General features: G+C 38.8%; 1 long non-coding RNA gene across 1 annotated transcript; it reads left to right on the top strand.

The window, feature by feature from the left end:
• The first annotated feature begins 224 nt into the window (after window positions 1–224).
• LOC144340460 (uncharacterized) lies at window positions 225–12,040 on the top strand. The gene is made up of 3 exons (XR_013416571.1): window positions 225–398; window positions 8,399–8,599; window positions 10,861–12,040. It is a non-coding gene; the product is annotated as an uncharacterized LOC144340460 (long non-coding RNA).
• The last annotated feature ends 15,436 nt before the right edge of the window (window positions 12,041–27,476 follow it).

Below are 27,476 nucleotides of genomic sequence, written 5' to 3' on the forward strand. Positions count from 1 at the left end.
GTGGGCAGATCACATGAGGTCAGGAGTTTGAGACCAGCCTGGCCAACATGGTGAAACCCCGTCTCTACTAAAAATACAAAAATTAGCCGGGCATGGTGGTAGGCACCTGTAATCCCAGCTACTCAGGAGGCTCAGGCTGGAGAATCGCTTGAATCCAGGAGGCAGAGGTTGCAGTGAGCCGTGATCGCGCCGTTGCACTCCAGCCTGGGGGATAAGAGCAAGACTTTTTTTTTTTTTTTTGAATACAGATGGGAATTGACTGAAAGCATTTTTACTGAATTGTTGGTTCTCAACTCCCCTGCTGCTCCTACATCTTGGCTCTACTTCCCAACTGAAAAATGGAAAGTTTCCTTCTTGGATATACAAGTACACACAAAAAGGAGAATCTTCGCATTATGGTATGTCCAGTCTCTTTTTACCTTGCATCTTGCTTTTATTTTATAGAGGTAATATTTTTATAGCCTTAAGTAGATTTTTTCATTTTAGTTGTAAAAATGTAAAACTTAAAGAAAACTTGCAATAAGAATAGTATTTTGTGTTTATATATTTTTTTTTCTGAAATTGCACACATCAGAGCTGTTTATCCTTAACTACTTCAGAGTGTATTTCCTAAGAAAAGGATACATTCTTGCACATAACCGGAATATAGCTACCAACTTCATTAAATTTAATTTTAATAATCTAATGTGTTTGAATTCTCATTGTCATATGAATTTTGTTTGAAAATACAAGCCCAGGCCGGGCGCGGTGGCTCAAGCCTGTAATCCCAGCACTTTGGGAGGCCGAGACGGGTGGATCACGAGGTCAGGAGATCGAGACCATCCTGGCTAACACGGTGAAACCCTGTCTCTACTAAAAAATACAAAAAAAACCTAGCCGGGCGAGGTGGTGGGCGCCTGTAGTCCCAGCTACTCGGGAGGCTGAGGCAGGAGAATGGCGTAAACCTGGGAGGCGGAGCTTACAGTGAGCTGAGATCCGGCCACTGCACTCCAGCCTGGAGGACAGAGCGAGACTCCGTCTCAAAAAAAAAAAAGAAAATACAAGCCCAAAATATACTCCCATCTCTGAACATGCCACATCTCTTAAATCATTTATGTCTTTATGCTGCATGGTAAATTTTTGTAATTAAAACACTGTATTTCTTTGTGGAATTTATTCCTTGAAATTTTATATTTCTACTGGCAGTTTGAATGGTAATTTATCCTACATTCTCTCACCCATCTCCCCCTGCTGCTATATATTTTATCTGTGCTTCTTAGTAGCTTGGGCTGCCCGAGACAAGTGACTCTGCCTCATCATATGCTTCTCGTTGGTTGGAGAGATACATATTCATTACTATCAGTTGTTTCTTCTAACCAGAGCTTCTGCAAAGCCCCTTTATCATTATCCTTTCTCTTCAATCGCAGTCTTGCCTAGCAACCTTTTCCATACCCAGACAGTTCCTTTCCTCCTGCAAGAACTAAGTGTATGTAAGTCTTCTCATTTGTTACCTAGTACATTTTTCTTCACATGTGAGGATCCTGGATACTGTTAGGATGCCTTCACTACTGATTGGATCTTGGAAAAATATTCTTTCCCTACAAAATATATTTTCTTTTAAGCTCTCAGAGTAAATTTTGAAATGATCTACCCGTGGATTAGTCCTCTGGTATTAACTAGTATCATTATTCTGACTGTAAAAGATATCTGTTCAAACTATTTACAGGTTAGATTATCCAGGGAGTGTAGTTTAGAGCACCCATATAATTTTCAATAAATTACTTGATTTAAAAAGAACCTATCAAGTTAATGTTTCAAAGAAATTGATAATTTCTTTTAGAGGTTTCTTTGAAAAAATACAAGCAGACATGCAGTACATATTAACAGGCTGGGTCTAAAGTAACATAGTCTGAGTGAGGACATGGGGTGTTGAGTTGAGTCCAGAGACAGGCCATATGCAGAGAACCAGAACAATGTTTCAAAATCTGCAAATGGCTGAGTCTGGGTATTTCCTGTGTGAAGGAGGTTGCCAGAAATGAACAACCAAAACCTTAACAGAGACTGAAAACACATCCCAAAGTAGGAGTCAAAATACATCCACCTTCTAGGCAGCATACCCAGGCCTGATACACATGCTAGAATGGGTTCTAGGCAAGGGATAACAGGATAAAAAAGTCAGTAAAATCATGGGAAAGATTAAAGTTAAAAATATAATAATATAAAGGTCCATATATCTCATTAATTTTAGTAAATGCAAATAGACTAAACTTGTGACCAGAAGACAGAGACTGATAAATTGCATGCAAAAACATAAATTCAGGTTATACTGTTTACAAGACACATACCTAAAGCATAAAAGTCATTTCAGAGATTAAGTGTAGAACATAGAAAGGACATATCATGCAAAAACTAATTATAAGAAATGGTGTTTATTTATTAATGTCAAAAACATATTTTAAGGAAAAAGGTATTATAGGACAGAAAGACTCATATAATGATAAACATTCACCTAGTCAAGGAAAACATAGGCTGGGCACAGAGGCTCACACCTATAATCCCAGCACTTTGGGAGGCTGAGGCAGGTGGACTGCTTGAGCTTATGATTTCGAGACCAGTCTGAGCAACATGGCGAAACCCTGCTTCTGCAAAAAACAAACAAACAAACAAACAAAAAAACTTAACTGGGCATGGTGGTGCGTGTCTGCAATTCCAGCTACTTGGGAGGCTGAGGTGGGAGGATGGCTTGAGTCCAGGAGTTGTAAGTTGCAATGAGACGAGATTGCACCACTGCACTGCAGCCTGGGTGATAAAGCCAGACTTTGTCTAAGAAAAGAAAGAAAAGAAAAGAAAAGAAAAACATAGCAACTGTAAATATAGGTGCATCTAATAAAATATCCTCAAAGACATGAATCAAAATTAATACAATATTTAGGTAGAAAGCAATAAATCTACCATTCATAGTATGATATTTTAATATATGTTTCTGGGTTCTTTATAAGTCAAGAAGGCAAAAGTAGGATATAAAAGATCTAAACAATCCTGATACCAAAGCCTGGCAGAGACACAACAAAATAAGAGAATTTTAGACCAATATCCCTGATGAACATGGATGCAAAAATCATCAATAAAATACTGGCAAACCAAATCCAGCAGCACATCAAAAAGCTTATTCACCATGATCAAGTGGGCTTCAACCATGGGATGCAAGGCTGGTTCAACATATGCAAATCAATAAACGTAATCCATCATATAAACAGAATCAAAGACAAAAACCACATGAGTATCTCAATAGATGCAGAAAAGGTCTTTGACAAAATTCAACAGTCCTTCATGCTAAAAACTCTCAATAAATTAGGTACTGATGGGACATATCTCAAAATAATAAGAGCTATTTATGACAAACCCACAGCCAATATCATACTGAATAGGCAAAAACTGGAAGCATTCTCTTTGAAAACTGACACAAGACAGGGATGCCCTCTCTCACCACTCCTATTTAACATAGTATAGAAGTTCTGGCCAGGGCAATCAGGCAAGAGAAAGAAATAAAGCATATTCAATTAGGAAAAGAGGAAGTCAAATTGTCCCTGTTTGCAGATGACATGATTGTATATTTAGAAAACCCCATTGTCTCAGCCCAAAATCTCCTTAAGCTGATAAGCCACTTCAGCAAAGTCTCAGGATACAAAATTAATGTGAAAAAATCACAAGCATTCTTATACACCAATAACAGACAGAGAGCCAAATCATGAGTGAACTCCCTTTCACAATTGCTTCAAAGAGAATAAAATACCTAGGAATCCAACTTACAAGGGATGTGAAGGACCTCTTCAAGGAGAACTACAAACCACTGCTCAGTGAAATCAAAGAGGACACAAACAAATGGAAGAACATTCCATGCTCATGGATAGGAAGAATCAATATTGTGAAAATGGCCATACTGCCCAAGGTAATTTATATATTCAATGGCATCCCCATCAAGCTACCAATGACTTTCTTCACAGAATTGGAAAAAACTGCTTTAAAGTTCATATGGAACCAAAAAAGACCCCTCATTGCCAAGACAATCCTAAGCCAAAAGAACAAAGCTGGAGGCATCACGCTACCTGACTTCAAACTATACTACAAGGCTACAGTAACCAAAACAGCATGGTACTGGTACCAAAACAGAGATATAGATCAATGGAACAGAATAGAGCCCTCAGAAATAATACCACACATTTACAACCATCTGATCTTTGACAAACCTGACAAAAACAAGAATTGGGGGAAGGATTCCCTATTTAATAAATGGTGCTGGGAAAACTGGCTAGCCATATGTGGAAAGCTGAAACTAGATCCCTTCCTTACACCTTATACAAAAATTAATTCGAGATGGATTAAAGACTTAAATGTTAGACCTAAAACTATAAAAACCCTAGAAGAAAACATAGGCAATACCATTCAGGACATAGGCATGTGCAAGGACGTCATGTCTAAAACATCAAAAGCAACGGCAACAAAAGCCAAAATTGACAAATGGGATCTAATTGAACTAAAGAGCTTCTGCACAGCAAAAGAACTACCATCAGAGTAAACCGGCAGCCTACAGAATGGGAGAAAATTTTTGCAATCTACTCATCTGACAAAGGGCTAATATCCAGAATCTACAAAGAACTCAAACAAACTCACAAGAAAAAACAAACAACCCATCAAAAAGTGGGCGAAGGATATGAACAGACACATCTCAAAAGAAGACATTTATGCAGCCAACAGATACATGAAAAAATGCTCATCATCACTTGCCATCAGAGAAATGCAAATCAAAACCACAATGAGATACCATCTCATACCAGTTAGAATGGCGATCATTAAAAAGTCAGGAAACAACAGATGCTAGAGAGGATGTGGAGAAATAGGAACGCTTTTACACTGTTGGTGGGACTGTAAACTAGTTCAACCATTGTGGAAGACAGTGTGGCAACTCCTCAAGGATCTAGAACTAGAAATACCATATGACCCAGCCATCCCATTACTGGGTATATACCCAAAGGATTATAAATCATGCTGCTATAAAGACACACGCACATGTATGTTTATTGCAGCGCTATTCACAATAGCAAAGACTTGGAACCAACCCAAATGTCCATCAGTGATAGACTGGATTGAGAAATATACACCATGGAATACTAGGCAGCCATAAAAAATGATGAGTTCATGTTCTTTGTAGGGACATGGATGAAGCTGGAAACCATCACTCTCAGCAAACTATCGCAAGGACAAAAAAACCAAATGCCACATGTTCTCACTCATAGGTGGGAATTGAACAATGAGAACAGTTGGACATAGGAAGGGGAACATCACACACTGGGGCCTGTCGTGGGGTGGGGGAAATGGGGAGGGATAGCATTAGGAGATATACCTAATGTAAATGACGAGTTAATGGTTGCAGCACACCAACGTGGCACATGTATACATATGTAACAAACCTGCACGTTGTGCACATGTACCCTAGAACTTAAAATATAATTAAAAAAAAAAAAGGAGAAGGAAATGTGTTCACCTTCTGGAAAAATAATAATTCTTTCAGACTCTTGTCTTTACAGTTTATGAAGGAGATATTTTCTCCAGCTTTATTGAGGTATAACTGGCAAATAAAAAATATATATATTTAATGTAAAAAAAGATCTAAATAACACAATTAGTAAACTTGACCGAATAGAGTTGAATATATTATAAAGCTATTGTCCATGTTCTCATCTATGTGCCAGGTGGTAGATTCACCAGTGCCCATTACATTATTGAAAACAAACAAAAAACAAATTAAAAATAATAAACTGGCCCGGCGAGCTGGTTCACAACTGTTATCCCAGCACCTTGGGAGGCAAGGCAGGTGAATCACCTGAGGTCAAGAGTTTGAGACCAGCCTGGCCAACATGCTGAAACCTTGTCTATACTAAAAAAATACAAAAATTACCAGGGTGTGGTGGCATGCACCTGTAATCCCAGCTACTCAGGAGACTGAGGCAGGAGAATCACTTGAACCTGAGAGGTGGAGGTTGCAGTGAGCCAAGATCACACCACTGCATTCCAGCCTGGGCAACTGAGCAAGACTCTGTTTCAAAAAAAAATTAAAACTAAAACTAAAATAAAAATAATTAAGCTTGGACCAATGATGACAGTGAGGAATGAAACAAGCATTAGGGTCATTCATAATCTTTGCACCTTAGATGTATGTGCAGGAAAGAGAGAGAAGAAGGAGGAGGAGGAGGAGGGAAGAAAAAGATAATAGAAAGAAGGGGAAGAGGAAAGTATTTTGGGGTACATTTGACTCTGTAAAAACAGCCATGACTTTTATTTTAATATACATAGTCCTAAAGTCCAGTCAGTGCATAATAAGCTTCCTTCCCAAATCACTCTTGATTTTGAACTTTCAAAAATAGGAAAAACCATTCAACTGATAGATTTGAGTTTACAACACCTGACTCTCCCCTTCCAACCTGTGATCATTTTTCTCCTAGTTTCCATGCTCCCCCATCCCAACCACAGTTCTTCCATCTAGTCCTTTATATTTATTTCCCATTCTTCTCTTCCTTGCTCTGTGCTCCTAGCAACAACTGACTGTATGGATTACCTCCTGGCTTCTAGTTTGATTTAAGCAATGAAGAGCATAATCAGGGGATCAGAGGAAAGGAAGGAAGTGGGCTAATTTTCTCCACACTCCATCTCTGGGCAGGTCATGGAAGGCTGGCAGTTTTATTCAACCAGAGGGTCACATATGCTCTCAGGTGACTCTCTCGACACAGCACTCTCTGACTCCAGGGCCCCCTCATCACTTTCTTCCCTCATCTCGTCAGGCTTGAGGTTGTAACAGCACACCTGTTACCTGCTCGCCCTAGCCCAGGTTACCTCTCTGTCCCTATTGTTTGTCTATGCTCTGATGATCATAGCTTTGTAAATAGAATTTTTATTAAAACTCTCCTCAAATTAGCAGATTTGAGTTTGCCATCCTTTTCCTGCCAGAAACCTGACTGATACAAATTTAACCCAACTTCCAACTACTTTCCTCCTCCCAAAATGTCCCACTTGCTGTCAGGGCCAAAACCTGAGTAGTTGTCCCTTGATAGAAGCATGAAATCCTAATACCTGCAACCAATCATGAGGCCATGTCAGAAAACACCAATAACTTCTATCTATAGTGTTCAATAACAATTTTATCCCTTCAGGGTGAGGTATAAAACACAGACAGATGCAAGAGGCAGATAAGCAGGAGGTCCCTGGAGAATCTCCGACCCACCTGAGCACTGGGAGCATGGGGTGGAGCCATGGGAAGTTCCCACTTTGTGCAGAGGGGAAGAGCCTGACCTCTTTAGTTCCTGTGTGGTGGCCTGGTGTTCAGTCTGTAAAGTGGGGGTCTGCTCCCCTGTGGCTCCCTCTGGCTTTGCGGAGAGTTCTTCTTTCTTTTTTTCCTTTTCACCCAATAAACCCTGTTCTACTCACTTTTCAATGTGTCCTTGTGCCTAGATTTTCCTGGTTGTGTGACAAGAACCAGGTATTTTCTGCAACAACACGAATTTAATTTTTAGAGTGGGGAATGAGTGGTAGAAATGCAAGAAATCAGGCTACCCATCAATATTACAACATGAGATCTTTTGGGGAATACCTCTATCTACACTAAAGACATAAAATGCTAGAAAATTATCACAATAAAATACATAGAAAAGCTAAAGATTCAAGAAGGAAGATCTGTAGATATAAAAAACAAAGAGGGAAATCCCAGCTACAGCTGTGAGTGGAAGCTGAAACATAGTATTTCACAAAGATTCTGGAAGAGGATACAACACACTAAAGAAACTAGAATTATTCCAAGCAGACATGCAATGATGTGCTGGAGCCAGCTCCTACAAACTTGCGAGAGTCAATTGTTCTATGAATTTTCAAATCAGTTGTTAAGCATAGCCATTATTAAAAATTAAATTGTATAAACTTATAATTAATGTTAAAAATAAAAGAGACACATATTAAAAACTCATTGCTTCTTAATTATTTTGCCATATGTTATAATCGTTCTAGCTCTTGAGGTCATTTGCATCTATTGTAATGTGTATTGGAAATGTTGCTTAAGGGTGATGTACTGCATATCTCTTCCCAACTCTGCATTCAGTGAGAGCAGATTGATAACTTGCAATTGGCTACAGTGGGAGGATTACACTGTGAAAATCACCAAATGTTATAAATCATCTTATTGTTTTGTTGATTGCCTAGATCAGAGGTCAGCAAATTTTTCTTCAAGATCGATAGAAAATATTTTAGGTTTTCAGGTTATACAGTTTCTTTCACAATTATTCAGTTCTGTTATTGTAGAGCTAAAGCTGCCATAGACAATGTATAATTAAAATAATACGGCTGTGTTCTAATAAAGTTTTATTCATAAAAACAGATTTCTGGCCCACTGTTTATATGTGGTCCCCTGTCCAACCTGTGGTGGGGACCACTGGAGATCGGACTGCCCCCAGAGATGGAGGTCACCAGGTTCAGAACCAGTCTCACAAATGGTCTGACAAGACTGATGGGTCCTGTGACTCAAACCCCCAGCTCCAGGAACTCGAACTGCTGTTACTGTGGAGGAGTCCTGTATTTGGTATTGGTAAAAGCTTCCCTTTCTCCCTCTCCTTCCCTAAGCTCAAACTAGGAAGGGCCTTACACCATTCTCCTTTCAACCACCTTGGTTGTAAAAGTTACAGGTATCAACTGCTGGATACATCACACTTGAGTCAAAGCCTGGAAGGATGAGGAAGCAACCCCTGACAGCCTAGAGAAACATCCTGGATATCAATGAGAAGAAATAGGAGATCTTAAGCTAAAAATCATAAAAGTTAAATAAATGACTGAAGGCTACTCATCCTACTCAGTCCAATCCCTACCTTACCAGATGCTTTCAGCCATTTCTATTTTTCCTCTTGAGACTCATCACCAGATATTAGAACTTCTTTTTAATGCATATTTGCAGCGAGATTTTGATTATCCATGGGATTACATTTATAACTTCATAGACCCCCCAAAGGGAAATTCTATATGTTGGTGAGTAAAATTTTAGATGGAAATTATCTACTACACCACCCTTACAGGAACTGTTACACTCACTCTACTGTTTGCAGTAGGACTATATATGGTAGCACCCCCACAGTGGAATATTGGACAAAGAATCTCAATTGCCATAGTATTTTGCTTAATTATTATCCTTAGAGCAAGGATAATAGTTACCAACAAGAAGTAACCATGAAAGTTTTACTATTACTGAGTCTGCTAGAATTTTTTATTGGCTTTGGTAAGATGTCAAACCTTTTAGTTCCTATGATATCAACCGTGGACCCTAGCTATGCAAAGAAGGTTATAAAGAAAATAGATTTTATATAAGAAAGGATCTTGTACAGTAAATTCTTGTCCTAAAGAAAACAGTTGGTTGTTTAAAAAGAGGGATGTTTAGGACAAGTCAGAAAGTTGAAGCATGTCATAGATGTTCTATGTAAGTTGTAAAAGGATTAATAATTACAGGGAAAATTTAGCCAAAGTTAACGCTAAAGTTACTCTAGCCACCCAATACACTACCACTCATCCTAAAAAGAATATTACTTTTATATTAACATTTCCGGTAAACTACAGCAACATCTGGTAGAGGCAAACCAGTATTACAACTCATTGAACCAGCTAGGAGGTGTCAAACAAACTCCACTCTCATGGTTGTGGCGTATAGCACCCCCACTAATAATGGTAATCTCAATATTCATTTTCGAACCCTGTGTTCTAAACTTTCTTGTAAAATTTATCTCTTCTCTCCTAGAAGCTATTAAATTCCAAACAGTGCTGCAGATGGAACCACACATGGACATGCCATTCTTTTGAGGACCCTTATACCAACCCCAGGAGGAGCCCTGGCTGCTATTCCCCACATAATGCCCCTTTATAGCAGGAAGTAGCCAGAAAGAGTAATTGTCCAATGTCCCCTAACAGCAGTTAGGTTTACCACTCCTGAGAGGGAAAATATGATAAAGGAGCTAAAAAAATTATTTAGGCAGAGGCTGGGCACCGTGGCTCACACCTGTAATCCCAGCACTTTGGGAGGCCCATGTGGGTGGATCACAAGGTCAGGAGTTTGAGACCAACCTGGCCAACATGGCAAAACCCTGTCTCTACTAAAAATACAAAAATTAGTCGAGCGTGGTGGTGCACACCTGTAATCCCAGTTACTCAGGAGCCTGGGAGACTGACAGGAGAATTGCTTGAACCCTGGAGGTGGAGGTTGCAGTGAGCTGAGATTGCACCACTGCACTCCAGCTTGGGCGACAGGGTGAGACTCTAACTCAAAAAAGAAAAAAAATCATTTAGACAGTGAGGGTAAGAGGGTTCTCAGCAGGGTTTCGCTTTTAACAAAACACAGCCTCAAAATCATTTCTTTTCTAACAAAAAGCAACCAGAAAATAGAGCTGCAGACATAGATAAGGAAGCTGGAAGCTTGCTTGGGTGAATGCTGGCAGCTGTGCCAATAGAAAAGGCGTGTTCAATGTAGAGGCTCCATCTTCCCTTTTCTTTGTCACCACATTTAGAGTAAAAAGGAGGCAACATGGCACCAGCCAGGTAGAGAACCCATCTGCATAAAAAAAATTAGGGTGGGGCAGCCAGCTTCTTCATGCACTATGCAAATGGCACATCTGGTCCGACGAATCTTTCATGCCCTATGTAAGTCAGACACCACCTTTTCAAGCTAGTCTATAAAACCCCATGCATTTCACCACGGAACTGGCTAACCATTTTTCCCAAGACCCTCTGCTCAGAGAGCTTTTCTCTTTCTTTCACCTATTAAACTTGCACTCCTAACCTCACTCTGGTGTGTCCGTGTCCTAGTTTTCCATGGCTCTGGGACAATGAACCTCATGTATTACCCCAGACAATGACACTGCTTCAGCAGGACTGCCACCGAGACTCCAGAACTGGAGAACTACCAACATGCAATGAGAGGCTGGAAAAGACAAGGCGCCTGACTCTAATCCATGAGAACAGCTACATGTGGGCTGCAACCACCAAACCCATGAGGCAGGACTGCCAAAGGTCTTGAGGGACCAACTCCTGCCCCCAGTGTGCTCAGGATGAAGGACATGGACTCAAAAGATACTATTTCTAGCCTTAAAATTGAATGTCTTTCCTGTTGGGTTTCGGACTTCCTTGAGGCCTGTAACTCCTTTCTTCTGGCCTATTTCTCCTGTCTCAGCATTATATCTTGGAGGTAGGTAACTGGTTTTAATTTCACAGGTTCACAGACAGGACCTTTTTTTGGATTTCTGAGTTGATACCAGAAGAAGTTAAGACTTTAGAGCTCTGAGGATAGAATGAATGTATTTGCAAAGAAGAAAGATATGAGTTTTGTGGGGGAGGGCAGGGGTGAAATGCTATGGCTTAAATGTTTGTCCCCTCTAAAACTCATGCTGAAACTTAATCCCCATTGTAACAGTATTCACAGGGTAGAAAATCAGACTATGATATTTCTGGGGCAGAACCTTTTGGAAGGTAATTAGGATTAGACGAGGTCATAAGGATGGAGTATTAAGGCTTGATAAGAGAAAGAGATACTTGAGTTAACCCTCTTTGTCCCCTTGTCATGTGATGCCTTGAACTGCATCAAAACTCTGCAGGGGGTTCCCACAAGCAAGAAGGTACTTACAAGATGCTGGCACCATGCTCTTGGACTTCTCAGCCTCCAGAACTAGAAGAAATAAATTTTAGGCCAGGTGTGGTAGCTCATGCCTGTAATCCCAGCATTTTTGGAGGCCAAAGTGGGTGGATCACTTGAGGTCAGGAGTTTGAGACCAGCCTGGCCAACATGGCGAAATCCCATCTCTACTAACAGTACAAAAATTAGTTGGGTGTGGTGGCACATGCCTATTATTCAGGCTCCTCTGGATACTGAGTCAGGAGAATCACTTGAATCTGTGAAGTGGAGATTTCAGTGAGCTGAGACTGTGCCACTGCACTCCAACCTGGGCAACAGAGCAAGTGAGCCTCCATTTCAAAAAAGAAAAAAAAAGAAGCAATGTTGTTTCTTTACAAATTACTCAGTTTCAAGTATTCTATTACAATCAATGGCAAATGGATTAAGACAGTGAAATCAACATCTAGAACATAAATTCATTGGAGACAAAATTAATTTTATAAAATATTCTGGTATATATTATGTAAGTATATGAATAAATGAGTACAGATGACACTAATATTAATGACTTCATTTTTATTTCTATCTTGGTGAAGAAGGGGTCCTGTAGGTATAATTAATTATTCCCTTAGGTGTGTCTTCTCAATGACCTGCCAGCAAAGTTAGTTGTGGGTTGAAAAAAAAAACAGCACTCGGCCTTTATAGTTAAATGACTGTAAATGTCATCAGATTCCTCTTCTTCCCTGTCTCTATCCCCAGGGATTCAATGACATTTACATACTTGGTCTCCTGGATAAGATATTAATAAACCCATTTCATGACTCTGTCAGCAGTTATAACTGGACATTCTGTCAAGTTCCTAAGTCTCACACCTCCAGGTCCTGTAATTGGTATGAAGACGCTGAGAATTTGGTCTTTGAACTAACAAGATTTAGAGAGGATGTTAGACTTGACCTGAGGCTGTAATTGGATGAGATTTTGGGGAGATCTTGGGAAGGGGTTAATATATTTTCCATTCGAGAGGGACCTGAATTACTGGTAGTCAGAGGGATGAAAATGGCAAATAAAATTTGAGGATGGCCCCTAAGAATACCTATCATTTCCTGTTGTACGTGCCTTCTAAAACTCATTTGCTTTGACTGTGGGTAGAACCTGCAAATATGATGGAATAATCACTACTGTGACTGGATGATGTGTTGACTATAGTTGGCCTTACAAAGGGGAGATTTCGTGGGTGAGCATGACCTCATCAGGTGAGCTTTAAAAGGGACTGAACTTTTCCTAAAGAGGGAGATTGGACATGAGAAACATTATCTCTTGCTGACTTTGAAGATGGAGAGGGTCATGTGGCAAGGACCTGAGAGTGGCCGGTAGGAGCTGATAGTGAGTGCTGGCTGACAGCCAGCTTAAAAACGTGGACCTCAGTCATATGTGAAAATGAATTCTGCCAACAGGCAGTGAGCTTGGAAGAGGACCCAAAACTCAGATGAGAATGACAATGTCTCTGTGACTTGAGTCTTGTGACATCCTAAGCAGAAAGTCCAGTTGAGCTCCTAGACTTCCGACGTAGAAAACTGATATAATAAATGGGTTTTGTTCTAAGCTTCTGCATTTGTACTAATTTCCTATGACAGTGGCTAGAAAACTAATACAATATATTTTGCTCATTTAAGGTTTACCTACTGTACCATAAACACTTTCTTTTAACATAGTGCAATGCTTAAAAACTGATATACATTTCACATATTAATTCTTGATTTTTCATTTAACTTGTGATTGTATTTATGATGATTAAAAATTATAGTCTAACAATATTTTTCTATATGGCTTTTCTTTTATGTTACTTTAAATCATTCCACCACTTTTTAATAAAACAAATATTAACTTTTTTTAATATTTTGAGTTCCTTCTTGATTTACATTTAAACTTTTAATCTATCTCAATATCATCTCTGTATGTGTGTATGTATGGGCTCCTTTTATTTTCCTACTAAATAACCAATAGACCCAACATAATTTTTAGTAAATTTTCTTCATTCCACTGAATTAAAAGTCTGCTTTTATTAAGTACTACATTTTAAAAATTTATCCAACATAAATTTAGGATAACTTGTTCTGTTCTTGAAAGCAGTTGTAATGTGGCATTCTTTAACAAGCAAGGGTGAACTTCCCAGTGCACCATTTAAAATACTTCAAACCATTAGTGCAATCTCTTGAAAGACACTGAATTAAAATTCTGTTTCTAATACCAAGGAAAATGGTTTAAAATTCTTTTAAAATACCTTCTTCTCCTAAAAATTTCACCTGAGAATGTCTTCACTCACCAGTTTCCTCACCACCATGCTGCTTTCTCTTCCATTCCATATAGGTGCCATGCTGTTAAAGTATATTTCAAAAACTTGCCTCCTAATCCCTTATATCTCTCTAACTTCCAATCCTCATTAGCTACAGTCCTTTACCCCACAAACCTGGACTGACTCCAAAAGAGTGGAGTGGGTTCTTCTGTGCCTCAAAGAAATGAAGAATATAAAGTATAACACTGGAAGCTTCTTCAAAATATGTTTATCTCCCATCCCAAAATTTTCTCAAAGGTTTAGCAACTTCTAGAAATATAATACAGTAGCCCCATTTTCCATAGTTTCAGTTTCACTTTCCATAGTTTCAGTTATCTGTGGTTAATCACAGTTTGAAAATAAGTGAGTATAGTACAATAAGACATTTTGAGAAAGAGAGAGGGACTCCATTTACATAACTTTTATCACCATACATTGTTATAATTGTTCTATTTTCTTATTAGTTTTTGTTTATCTATGACTGTGAATAATTTATAAATTATGCTTTATCATAGGTATGTGTGTGTATGAAAACACATAGTCCACATAGGGTTTGGTACAATCCGTGGCTTCAGGCATCTACTGTGGGATCTTGCAATTTTCCCCTGTGAATAAGGGGGGACTACTATAAATACAATTTCAATCTCACTAATCATAACATAAATTTGGATCTGCTTCTGTGCAGTCAATATTGTTTCACAGTTGTCTTTTTTTTTTGATGACAATATAAACATGTTTTAATTGTTTAGCTTTATAATTATTTGTAAGCATCTGCTAGAACAACTCCCCCTCATTTTTATCAATAGTTATTTCGTATATTTATTACTCTTGAAAAAAATTAGAAACATTTTGTTAACAAAATTATCTTATTGATATTTAGATTAAAGCATCACAAAGTCTATGTATTTTGTTTGGAGAATTGACACAAATTGTCCTGTTCAAGAATGTGGTACTTTTATTTATCAAACTTTTCTTTTCTTAAGTGAACTTCTATTCTTTTCTGTGGATTGTACACATGACTAGTACACTGCTTTGATATTTTCTATGTTTATTGCTCTTTTAAGTGATATCTTTTCTGTAACAGACTTATTGGCTTAGTCTGCCAGAGACAAGTGATGCTGCTTCACTCCTTCTCATTGGTTGGAGAGGAAAGTATTTAGTGGTTTAACGTAAGCACAACTTCTGTGAATCTTTTTTTTTTTTTAAAGCAGCAACCCATATTTGGTTACACTCTGGTGTAGTAACCACTTCCTTTGGGCAAGACAACCTTCTCCACCTGCAAGAGCCAGGCATGTGATTTAAAAAATTTCCTTTGTGGTCACTTAGTTATTCTTCTTGCTTTGAGTGTTTGGGCTGCTAGTTTCATGTATTCACTTTCAACTAAAGCTGTTCTTTACAATCTGTTATAGTGAGTTTTGATTCACAGAATATTTTAGGCTCATCTGCAATATAATAATTTCCCACAAATGTAAAGAATATAGATTTGTACAGTTCTAAATATCAGTAAAAGAGCATGGAGCAGAGTGCTCATATTTAACTTTTAAAAAGGTAGTATTTCCATAGGTGCTTTCAGGATAATAAAAATTGGTTTGATTGATACTGACTTATGGGACAATATGTGAGAAACAGGCTCTACTATAAAGGATAGGATGAAAAGTGGGCAGAGAGGACTTATATGGTTTGAATTCCAGACACACAACCTAGTTGCCTAATTTGGCATCATCCACCAGCTTGAATATTTTCATGAGATTCTGTCTTACATCTCTGGTAATACTAAAACAAAAATGAGGACCATTTCAAGTAAGTCTAGCTCAGGAGAAACCATTAAAATAGTTATATTCTCCATTTAATTTTTTTCTACAATTATTTTTTCTTCTTTTTATATTAATTAGAATAGGCCAGACTGCTACAATAACTAGACTTGAAAGTATATGATGGCTGAAATACAGTAGAAGTTTATAACTCACTAATGTAATAGTAGGAAGATACCGATGATTTGTGAGTAGCTCTTCTCCAGCTGGTGATTCAGGGATCCAAGCTGCCATACTCCAATAGGGTGCCTCTCATTTTTTTTTCTGTAAAAATTAACATACTTTAATTTTTCTTCAAATAGGGAAGTCAGGAAGAGTGGTCAATTGTGATCTAGAAGATTAAGGCAAGATGGTTAGTGAAATTTGCTACAGTGTCCACTATGTTGTCATTATGACTGTAACTAATATTCATCTCCCTCCTTCACAAGCAACTCCTGATTCCCCTCATCCTCTGAATTTAGTATAGTTTGTTTTTCTGTTTGGGTGACAGAGACAACTATTCCAGAAGGGTCTATACTGTTATTTACTCTGTCCTTGCTGGATTATGATTGTTTTAGTGTCTACTGATAGTCATTACCATGCATAAAAGTACTAAAAGATTATTGTTGTATTTCCTCTAATTTGTTCCTGAGGCATCTCTCATGAGAATGGCTATCAACCGTAGTCCTCTCCTAATGAAGGGAAAAGAAATATGCATGGGCTCAACAACCAAGACTACAGTCAACAGTCAACAAGGATTATCTTCTTAATAGCATTGCTGAGTTCCAACATGCCAGCAGTAGAGGATGACACTGAACTCACCATAAGGCCCCATTACTTGAGGATCAGCCAGTTGGTGTCAGGTTGACTGTATCAAAACCTTCCAACTTGGAGGGAAAGTGATTTATTCTTTCTGGAATTGGTATACACTTTGGATATGGAATTGCTATTCTCACCCACATTGCCTCCAAAACCATTGCCATCCAAACTCATGGGATGCTATGTTTAATATTGCTCAAGACTACAAAATCCATTTAGTAACAAAGAAAGTGTAGCAATAGGATAATGATATATACCCCATTACCTAGATGTAGCCAGTCCAAAAGAATAATTGAATGGTGCTGACTGGGAAGACACTGCCCTCTAGAATGTTGTCTTTGACTGTTTGTGTTGCTATAAAAAAACACCACAGACTGGATAAATTACAAAGATCAGAATTTTATTTTCTCACAGTCCTGGAGGCTGGAAAGTCCAAGATCAAGGTACTGGCATCTAGTAAGGACCATGTTGCAGTGTCTTCACATGGCAGAAAGTGAATCACGTGGTGGAAGGTGGAGGGGCAAGGGAGCACTCCCTTCAACCTTGAGTCCTTTTATAAGGACCCTAATTCCATCTCTGAGGGTCGTGTCCTCATGACTTAATCATCTCTTAAAATGATCACATTGGGGGCAATAGGGTTAGGTTTTAAAATATGAATTTTGGAATTTTGATTCATGTGGTTTATTGAATTGTCTTCTTTCTGTCTTACCTAACTGACACATTCAAATTTAACTTCTTTCCCAGACAGAGCTGTCCCAGGGAGTGAAATTGTGGCAGGAATAAACTGGACACAGGTCAGACAAGAGCCACAAAAAATGTCTTCCATTATAAACAAGTTTCCTGTGAGAGGGACACTTGGTTACAGATCAGACACTCAGGCATTAGACCATCTTCCAGAATAAAGAGGCATCCCATAAAGGTATATTGTAAACCTCCACACCCAAATTCCCTAGAGCTCCAGCAGAGCAAAACTAGTTTATAGCTATTCTCGTGAGAAAGACCTCAAGATCAAATTAGATGAAAATACAGTAGACACTAAAACAATTATAATTCATCAAGGAGAAGATAAACAAGAGCATAAACCCTTCTGGGATTGCAGTCTCTATCACCAAACCAGAACGACCACCTAGTTTTTAAACCTGCTGCAGTCTAGTTTCCAATGTACTACTTCAATTGAATGATGGGTTGTGGTTGGTATGCCCAAACTTATGATTCTATGAATCTTATAACCCTCAGCATCATATGGACAATTTAATTCACATGGTCACTTAGTGTGTTAAGTGCCTATCAGGAAGAAATGCACACTTGGTTGTAGTTTTAGAACACATGAGTTCATGCAAAATTACTGTTAGAGAAGTTTTCCAGTCGTTATAATCTGGAACATGTAATATGAATGAAGTGATCAAGAGTTTGACTTGTGACTTACACTTTAGATCATTATATAATAATTTGTGTAGTCAATACTTTGTATGTCCTAGATAGCTTTCTTGAGCTTTAGGGGACTGACTCACAATGGAGCTGAGGATTCTTCTGTCCCTTGCTACTGATCTGTAAGTAATAAATCTGTTTCACGTAACTTGTGTGTGGGCATGTTTTATTTCATTAGACTCAGATGATAGGTAACCAGTGCATAGTGGACCTAAACAGTAGCTCAGGATGCAGTGGAAAGAAGTATCTGGACTTCTTTTCCTAGTGATTGGCATAGTAGTGATCTTTGCTATTCTCTACACAGTGGGGGTCCTCCTTTGGGATTGGTAATTAGTAAACCTGCTTCATAAACTGTGATTAATATACTAAAATCTCTTATGGAAAGGTAGACAACATGCTGGATTAGACAGGTAATTTTGGAAGAGATGGAAAATCTGAGAAAGAATAAAATTGAAATAAAATAAAAATACATTAACAGAAATAAAAAACACATTTGACAACTTCATCAGCAAACTTGACACAGTCCTGGGAAGAATCAATGAATTTGAAATAGATCAATAAAAATTATTCAGAGTGAAACACAAAGAGAAACAAACAGTAAAAGTAAATTCAAAAAATAGGTCAAGTGTGGCAGTCCCAACAGTTTGGGAGGCCAGAGCTGGAGGACTGCTTGGGCCCAGGAGTTTGAGACCAGTCTAGTTAACATGGGGAGACACCATCTCTACAAAAAATTAACTGAGTGTGGTGGTATAGACCTGTAGTCCCAGCTACTTGAGAGGATGAGGCGGGAGGATCACTTAAGCCCAGGAGGTCAAGGCTTCAGTGAGCCGTGACTGCACCACTGCACTCTAGTCTGGGCAGCAGAGTGAGACCTTGTTTAAAAATAAATAAATAAATAAATAAATAAATAAATAAATAAATAAGTGTTTTAACACTTTTCAGGCAAAAATATAGTACCATTTGATACGGTACTACAGCTTATGGACACTGTTTTGTTTTTTTTCCCTCACTCTTCTTTTCTGTTAGTATTTCACTTTGGGTAATTTTTATTAGGTACCTTATGGAATTGGTTTTCTTTTTAAATAAACATATAATTTTGGTTGACTTTATTTTTCAATGTGTATTTTGAAATAATTATAGATTCGGAGGAAGTTACCAAGATAGTACAGAAAGATTCTCTATACCCTTCATCCAGTTTTCTCCAATTGTTACATCTTATATAACTAAAATACAATATCAAAACCAAGAAATTATCTTGACATATATTGTCAAACGACTTTTAACAAGGGTGCAAAGGCCATTAATTGAGGAAAGGACAGCCTTTTCAACAATGGTGCTGGGAAAACTGAAGTCCACATGCAAAAGAATGAAATTGGATTATTACCTTAGATCATAGACAAAATGAACTCAAAAAGAATCAAAGACCTAAATATAAAATTAAAACTATCAAACTATTAGAAAAAAACATAAAGCAAAATCTTTATGATATTTGATTAGGCTATGATTTCCTGGACATAATACCAAAGACATAGACAAGAAAAGAAAAAATACATAAATTGAACTGCATCAAAATTTGAAACTTCTAACTCAGGAAAGGAAAATCAAATACCATATGTTCTCACTTACAAGTGGGAGCTAGGCTATGGGTACACAAAGGCTTGCAGGGTGGTAAAATGGACATTGGAGACTCAGAAGAGGGAAGGATGGGATGGGAAGGATAAAAAACTACATATTGAGTACAATTTATGCTACTTGGGTGACAGGTGCACTAAAATCTCAAGTTTCACAACTGTACAATTTATCCATGTAACAAAAAGTCATTTATACCCCCAAAACTATTTATATAAAAATATATTACAAATCTTTAAAAATTATTATTATTTTCTACTATGTGTTCAACACTGTTTTTGGTCCTTTATATTTGCCATTTCATTTAATACTCAGCATTACTCCATGGAATAGATATTCTCATTTTGCATTTGAAGGAACTAACACTCAGAGAGATTAACTTGGATTTATGAGCGATGCTTGCATTATAAAGTAGAGGCAAGGAGACCAGTCAGGATGCTTATTCAGTAATTCACTTGGGTGGAATTGTTGGTCTTTGAAAATAGAAAGTGAATCTCTTGGAAAGATTCTACAATGTTATTGTTTTTGCCCCAAATGGCACATTACAGAAATCAATTAATTTAGTTGAATGGCAACTATATGGACAAACATGTTCCTATTACTCTTCTATATCATGCCTTGAATTTTCTCTTTAATAAATGTGACATAAAAACTTTAAAACTTCTGTGCATGAAAGGACAGTCTCATTAGAGTAAGCATGGTAATCAGCAGAATGAAAGAAGATATTGACAAATAGCATATCTCATAAGAGATCAATATCCAAAATATAGTCAGGCATGGTGCCTCATACTTGTAATCCCAGCAACTTGGTAGGCTAAGGCAGGAGCATTACTTAGGCCCAGGAGTTCAAGACCGGCCTAGGCAAGTAGGCAAGATATAAAGACACTGTCTCTTAAAAAGAAATCCAGGATTTGTAAAGAACTAAAACCCAACAATAAAAAACAAGGGAGGGGCCAAGAATGCTGATTAAAAGTAGCTCTGGTCTGTAGCTCCCACTGAGGAGAATGGAAACAGCAAGTGAACGTTGTACCTTTCACTCCAGGTTTTCTCATTGGTATTGACTAGGCAGTTGACACAACTCACAGAGAGTAAAGAAAAGCAGGGTGGAGCAACAGCCCATCTGGGAGTCGCAAAGGGTAAGGGGAACTCCCACCCCAACCAAGGGAGGTGGTGGGTGATTGTGCTACCCCACCAGGGAAACTATGCTTTTTTCATGTATCTGTGCAGCCTGATCTGTACTCCTGATCAGGAGATGTCCTTGTGAGCCCATGCCACCAGAGCCTTGGGTCCCAAGCGCAGAACTGTGCAGACTCTTAGTGGCTGCTGGGGTTGTGGCCAGTGGCAGCATGTTAAGGACTGCTTAAAACAACTGAGTTCCTAGGGGGAGGCATGGTTGCCATCACTGAGGCTCTAGTTGGCCATTTTCCCATCCCAGTGCTGGGGAGACTGAATGGTTTAGACTGGTAGGAACTCCCCACAGTGCAGCACAGCAGCTGTGGCAGATCATGGCCAGACTGCTTCTTTAGGTGGGATCTGGATCCGTCCCTCTTCACTTGGTGGGGCCTCTCTGCAGGAATTTTAGCAACTCCAGCTAGGGGTTTATGGACAGAACTCTGTTCATAAACTGTGGAAGCTGTGGCTGTCCATCCTCTGGGGTGAGGGGTGGCCACAGTCTCCACAGTTCAGCAAACTTACTCTTTTGTGCCTGTTGGCTCTGAAGAGCCTGGCAATCCAGAGGAGGGGGATTACCCCCAGCACAGTGCACCTGCTCCACCAATGGGCAGCCAGAGTGCTTCCTTAAGCTGGTCCCTGATCCCATGATCCCATGATCCCATGCCTCCTGACTAGGTGAGACCTCCCAACAGGGGTTGCTGGACAGTTCATACAGGAGAGTTCTGACCAGCATCAGGTCAGTGTCCTGAGATGGAGTACTGGTAGAGAAAGGAGCAAGCAGCCATCTTTGCTGTTCTGCAGCCTCCACTGGTGACACCTCCAGGTGCGGGAGGGACCCAGGTGAGTTGGATCTGGAGTGGACCCCCAGCAAGCCACAGCAGCTCTGCAGAAGAGGGTCCCGACTTTTAAAAGAAAAATAATCAGAAAGCAACAATAGTGACAATAACAACAACAACAACAACAAAAGACCCCACAAAAACCCGAACCAAAGGTCAGCATTTTCAGAGATTAAAGGTAGATAAACCCATGAAGATGCAAAAAAGTCAACAACAAATGCTGAAAATACAAAAATCCAGAGTGTCTCTTCTCCTCCAAATGATTGCAACACCTCTCCAGCAATGGCACAGAACTGGGCTGAAGCTGAGATGGATGACTTGACAAAGGTAGGCTTCAGATGGTGGGTAATAATAAACTTCAATGAGCAAAAGGAGTTATGTTTCAGCCCAATGCAAAGAAGCTAAGAACCATGATGAGACATTACAGGAGCTGTTAACCGGTTAACCAGAATAACTAGTTTAGAGAGGAACATAAATAGCTTGATGGAACTGAAAAACACAACACAAGGACTCTGCAAGCCAACCACAAGTATCAGTAGCCAAATGGACCAAGCAGTAGAAAGAGTCTCATAACTTAAAGACTATCTTACTGAAATAAGACAGGCAGACAATATTACAGAAAAAAAGAATGAAAAGGAATGAACAAAACCTCCAAGAACTATGAGATTATGTAAAAAAGATTGAAGCTATGACTGATTGGGGTGCGTCAAAGAGATGAGGAGAATGATCTAAGTTGAGAAACATACTTTAGGATATCACCCAGGAGAACTTCCCCAAACTAGCAAGACAGGCCAACGTTCAAATTCAGGAAATTCAGAGAACCCCAGTAAGATACTCCATGAGAATATCAACCCCAAGACACATAATCAACAGATTCTACAAGGTCAAAATGCAGGAAAAAATGTTAAGGGCAGCCAGAGTGAAAGGCCAGGTCACCTGCAAAGGGGAGCCCATAAGACTAACAGCAGACCTCTCAGCAGACACCCTACAAGCCAGAAGAGATTGGGGGCCAATGTTCAACATTCTTAAAGAAAAGAATTTCCAACCCAGAATTTTATATCTGGCCAAACTAAGCTTCATAAGCAAAGGAGAAATAAAATCCTTTTCAGCCAAGCAAATGCTGAGAGAATTCGTCACCACCAGGTCTACCTTGCAAGAGCTCCTGAAGGAAGCACTGGATATGGAAAGGAAAAAACCGTTACCAGCCACTACAAAAACACACTAAAGTACACAGACCAATGACACTATGAAGCAACTACATAAACAAGTCTGCAAAACAACCAGACAGCATCATGATGACAGGATCAAATTCACACATAACAATATTAACCTTAAATATAAGTAGGCTAAATGCCCCAATTAAAAGACACAGAATGACAAGCCGGACAAAGAGTCAAGACTCATCAGTGTGTTGTATGCAACAGACCCATCTCATGTGCGAAGACATGCATACACTCAAAATAAAGGAATGGAGGAAAATCTACCAAGCAAATGGGAAGCAGAAAAAAAGCAGGGGTTGCAATCCTAGTTTCTGACAAAACAGACTTTAAACCGACAAAGATCAGAAAAGACAAAGAAGAGCATTATATAATGGTAAAGGGTTCAATTCAACAAGAGGAGCTAACTAACCTAAATACACATCCACCCAACACAAGAGCACCCAGATTCATGAAACAAATTCTTAGAGACCTATAAAGATACTTAGACTCTCACACAATAATAGTGGGAGACTTTAACACCCCACTTTCAATATTAGATCATTGAGACAGGAAATTAACAAAGATATTCAGGACTTGAACTCAGCACTGGATCAAGTGGACCTGATAGATGTCTACAGAGCTCTCCACCCAAAAAAACAGACTATACATCCTTCTTGGTGCCACATGGCACTTATTCTAAAATTGATCACATATTTGGAAGTAAAACACTCCTCAGCAAATGCAAAAGAACTGAAATAATAACAAACAGTCTCTCAGACCATAGTGAAATCAAATTAGAACTCAGGATTAAGGAACTCACTCAAAACCACACAACGACATGGAAATTGAACAACCTGCTCCTTTATGACTCCTGGGTAAATAATGAAATTAATGCAGAAATCAGGAAGTTCTTTGAAACCAATGAGAACAAAGAGACAACGTATCAGAATCTCTGGGATGCAGCTAAAGCAGTGTTAAGCGGGAACTTTATAGTACTACATGCACACACCAAAAAGTTAGAAAGATTTCAAGTCTTCCTAACTTCACGACATCCTGACATTACAACTGAAAGAACTAGAGAACCAAGAACAAACCCCGAAGCTAGCAGAAGACAAGAAATAACCAAAATCAGACTGGAACTGAAGAAGATGGAGACACCAAAGAAACCCTTCAAAAAATCAATGAATCCAGGATCTGGTCTTTTGAAAATATTAATAATATAGACAGACTTCCAACTAGACTAATAAAGAATAATAGAAAAATCAAATAGACGCAATAAAAAATGATAAAGGGGATATCACCAGTGACTTCACGGAAATACAACCAACCATCAGAGAATACTATAAACACCTCTATGTGTATAAACTAAAACATCTAAAAGAAATTCCTGGACATGTACACCCTCCCTAGATTGAACCAGGAAGAAATTGAATCCCTTAATAGACCAATAACGAGTTCTGGAACTGAGGCATAATAAATAGCCTACCAACAAAAATAAAAGCTGGGGACCAGAAAGATTTACAGCTGAATTCCACCAGAGGTACAAAGAAGAGCTGGTACCATTTCTTCTGAAGCTATTCCAAATAATTGAAAAGGAGAGACTCCTCCCTAAGTCATTTTATGAGGCCAGCATCATCCTGATACCAAAACCTGAGGTTACAACAAAAAAAGAAAACTTCAGGCCAATATCCCTGATGGACCCTGATAAAAAAATCCTCAATAAAATACTGGCAAGCCGAATCCACCAGCACATCAAAAAGTTTATCCCCCATGATGCCCCAGGATGCCTTCATCCCTAGGATGCCAGGCTGTTTCAACATATGAAAATCAATAAACATAATTCATTACATAAACAGAACTAAAGATAAAAATCACACGATCATCTCAATAGACAAAGAAAAGGCCTTCAAAAAAATTCAACATCACTTCATGTTAAAAACTCTCAATAAACTAGGTATTGAAAGAGCATACCTCAAAATAATAAGAGTCACTTATGACAAGCCCACAGATAATATCATACTGAACGGGCAAAAGCCAGAAACATTTCCCTTAAAAACATGCAGAAAACAGCAATGTCCACTGTCACCACTCCTATTCAACACAGTATTGGAATTTCTGGCCAAGGCAATCAGGCAAGAAAAAGAAATAAAGCGCATTCAAATAGGAAGAGAAGAAGTCACATTGTCTTTCTTTGCAGATGACATGATCCTAGATCCTAGAAAATCCCATTGTCTCAGTCCAAAATCTTCTTAAGCTCATAAGGAACTTCAGCAGTCTTAGGATGCAAAATCAATGTGCAGAAATCACAAGCATTCCTATACGCCAACAACAGACAAGCAGAGAGCCAAACCATGAATGAACTCCCATTCACAATTGCTACAAAGAGAATAAATACCTAGGAATACAGCTAACAAAAGAGAATTATAAACCACTGTTCAAGGAAATGACAGAGGACATAAACAAATGGACAAATACCCCATGCTCATGAATACAAAAAATCAATATCAAGAAAATGGCCATACTGCCCAAAGTAATTTGTAGATTCAATGCTATTCCCGTCAAACTACCACTGACATTCTTCACAGAATTAGAAAAAACTATTTAAAACTTCACATGGAGCCAAAAAAAAGCCCATATAGGCAAGACAATCCTCCTAAGCAAAAAGAACAAAGTTGGAGACATCATGCTACCAGACTTCAAACTATACTACAAGGTTGAAGTAACCAAAACAGCATGGTACTGCTACAAAAACAGACCAATGAAACAGAATACAGAACTCAGAAGTAAGACCACACATCTACAACCATCCGATCTTCAAAAAACCTGATAAAAACAAGCAATGGGGAAGGATTCCCTATTTAATAAATGGTGCTGGGAGAACTGGCTAGCCATATGCATAAAGTTGAAACTGGACCCCTTCCTTACACCTTATACAAAAATTAACTCAGGACGGACAAAAGACTTAAATGTAAAACCCAAAACTATAAAAATCCAAGAAGAAAATCTATGTAACACCATTCAGGACCTAGACATGGGCAAAGACTTCATGACAAAAACATCAAAAGTAATTGCAACAAAAGCAAATACTGACAAATAGGATCTAATTAAACTAAAGAGCTTCTCTACAGCAAAATAAACTATTATCAGAGTGAGCAGACAACCAACAGAATGTGAGAAAAATTTTGTAACCTATCCATCTCACAAAGGTCTAATATACAGAGTCTACAAGGAACTGAAACATATTTGCAAGAAAAAAAAAATTAAGAAGTGGGCAAAGGACATTAATAGACACTTCTCAAAAGAAGACATTTATGTAGCAAACAAACATATGAAAAAAGCTTAATGTCACTGATCATTAGAGAAATGTAAATTAAAATCACAATGAGATACCATCTCATGCCAGTCAGTATGGCGATTACTAAAAACTCAAGAAACAACAGATGCTATTGAGGCTTCAGAGAAAAATAAACACTTTTACACTGTTGGTGGGAATGTAAATTAGTTCAACCATTGTGGAAGACAGTGTGGCAATTCTTCACAGGCCTAGAACCAGAAATACCATTTCACCCAACAATCCCATTACTGAGTGTATTAGTTCATTTTCATGCTGCTGATAAAGACGTACCTGAGACTGGGAAGAAAAGGAGGTGTAATTGGACTTACAGTTCCACATGACTGGGGAGGCCTCAGAATCATGGTGGGAGGTGAAAGGCACTTCTTACATGGCAGTGGCAGGAGAAAATGAGGAAGAAGCAAAAGCAGAAACCCCTGATAAACCCATCAGATCTCATGAGACTTATCCACTATCATGAGAATAGCACGGGAAAGACCAGCTCCCATTACTCAGTTACCTCACCCTGGGTACCTCCCACAACACGTGGGATTTCTGGGAGATACAATTCAAGTTGAGATTTGGGTGGGGACACAGACAAACTACATGATTCTTCCCCTGGCCCCTCCAAATCTCATTTCCTCACATTTCAAAACCAATCATGCCTTCCCAACAGTTCCCCAAAGTCTTAACTCATTTCAGCATTAACCCAAAAGTCCGTAGTCCAAAGTCTCATCTGAGACAAGGCAAGTCCCTTCCACATATGAGCCTGTAAAATCAAAAGCAAGCTAGTTACTTTTTAGATACAACGGGAGTATAGGTATTGGGTAAATACAGCCTTTCCAAAACAAAGCAGTTACAGGGCCCATGCAAGTCTGAAATCCAGTGGGGCAGTCAAATTTTTTTTATTTTATTATTTTATTTTTATTTGTTTATTTTTTTGAGATGGAGTCTCACTCTGTCATCCAGTCTGGAGTGCAGTGGCATGATCTCTTCCCAATGCCAGCTCTGCCTCCCGGGTTCACGCCATTCTTCTGCCTCAGCCTCCTGAGTAGCTGGGACTACAGGTGCCCACCACCATGCCTGGCTAACTTTTTTATATTTTTAGTAGAGACGGGGTTTCACTGTGTTAGCCAGGATGGTCTCAATCTCCTGACCTCGTGGTCTGCCCACCTCGGTCTTCCAAAGTGCTGGGATTACAGGCATGAGCTACTGTGCCCAGCCGCAGTCAAATTTTAAAGCTCCAAAATGATCTCCTTTGATTCCAGGTCTCACAT

Source organism: Macaca mulatta, chromosome 4 (assembly GCF_049350105.2).
Source record: "Macaca mulatta isolate MMU2019108-1 chromosome 4, T2T-MMU8v2.0, whole genome shotgun sequence".
Lineage (NCBI taxonomy): Eukaryota > Metazoa > Chordata > Mammalia > Primates > Cercopithecidae > Macaca > Macaca mulatta.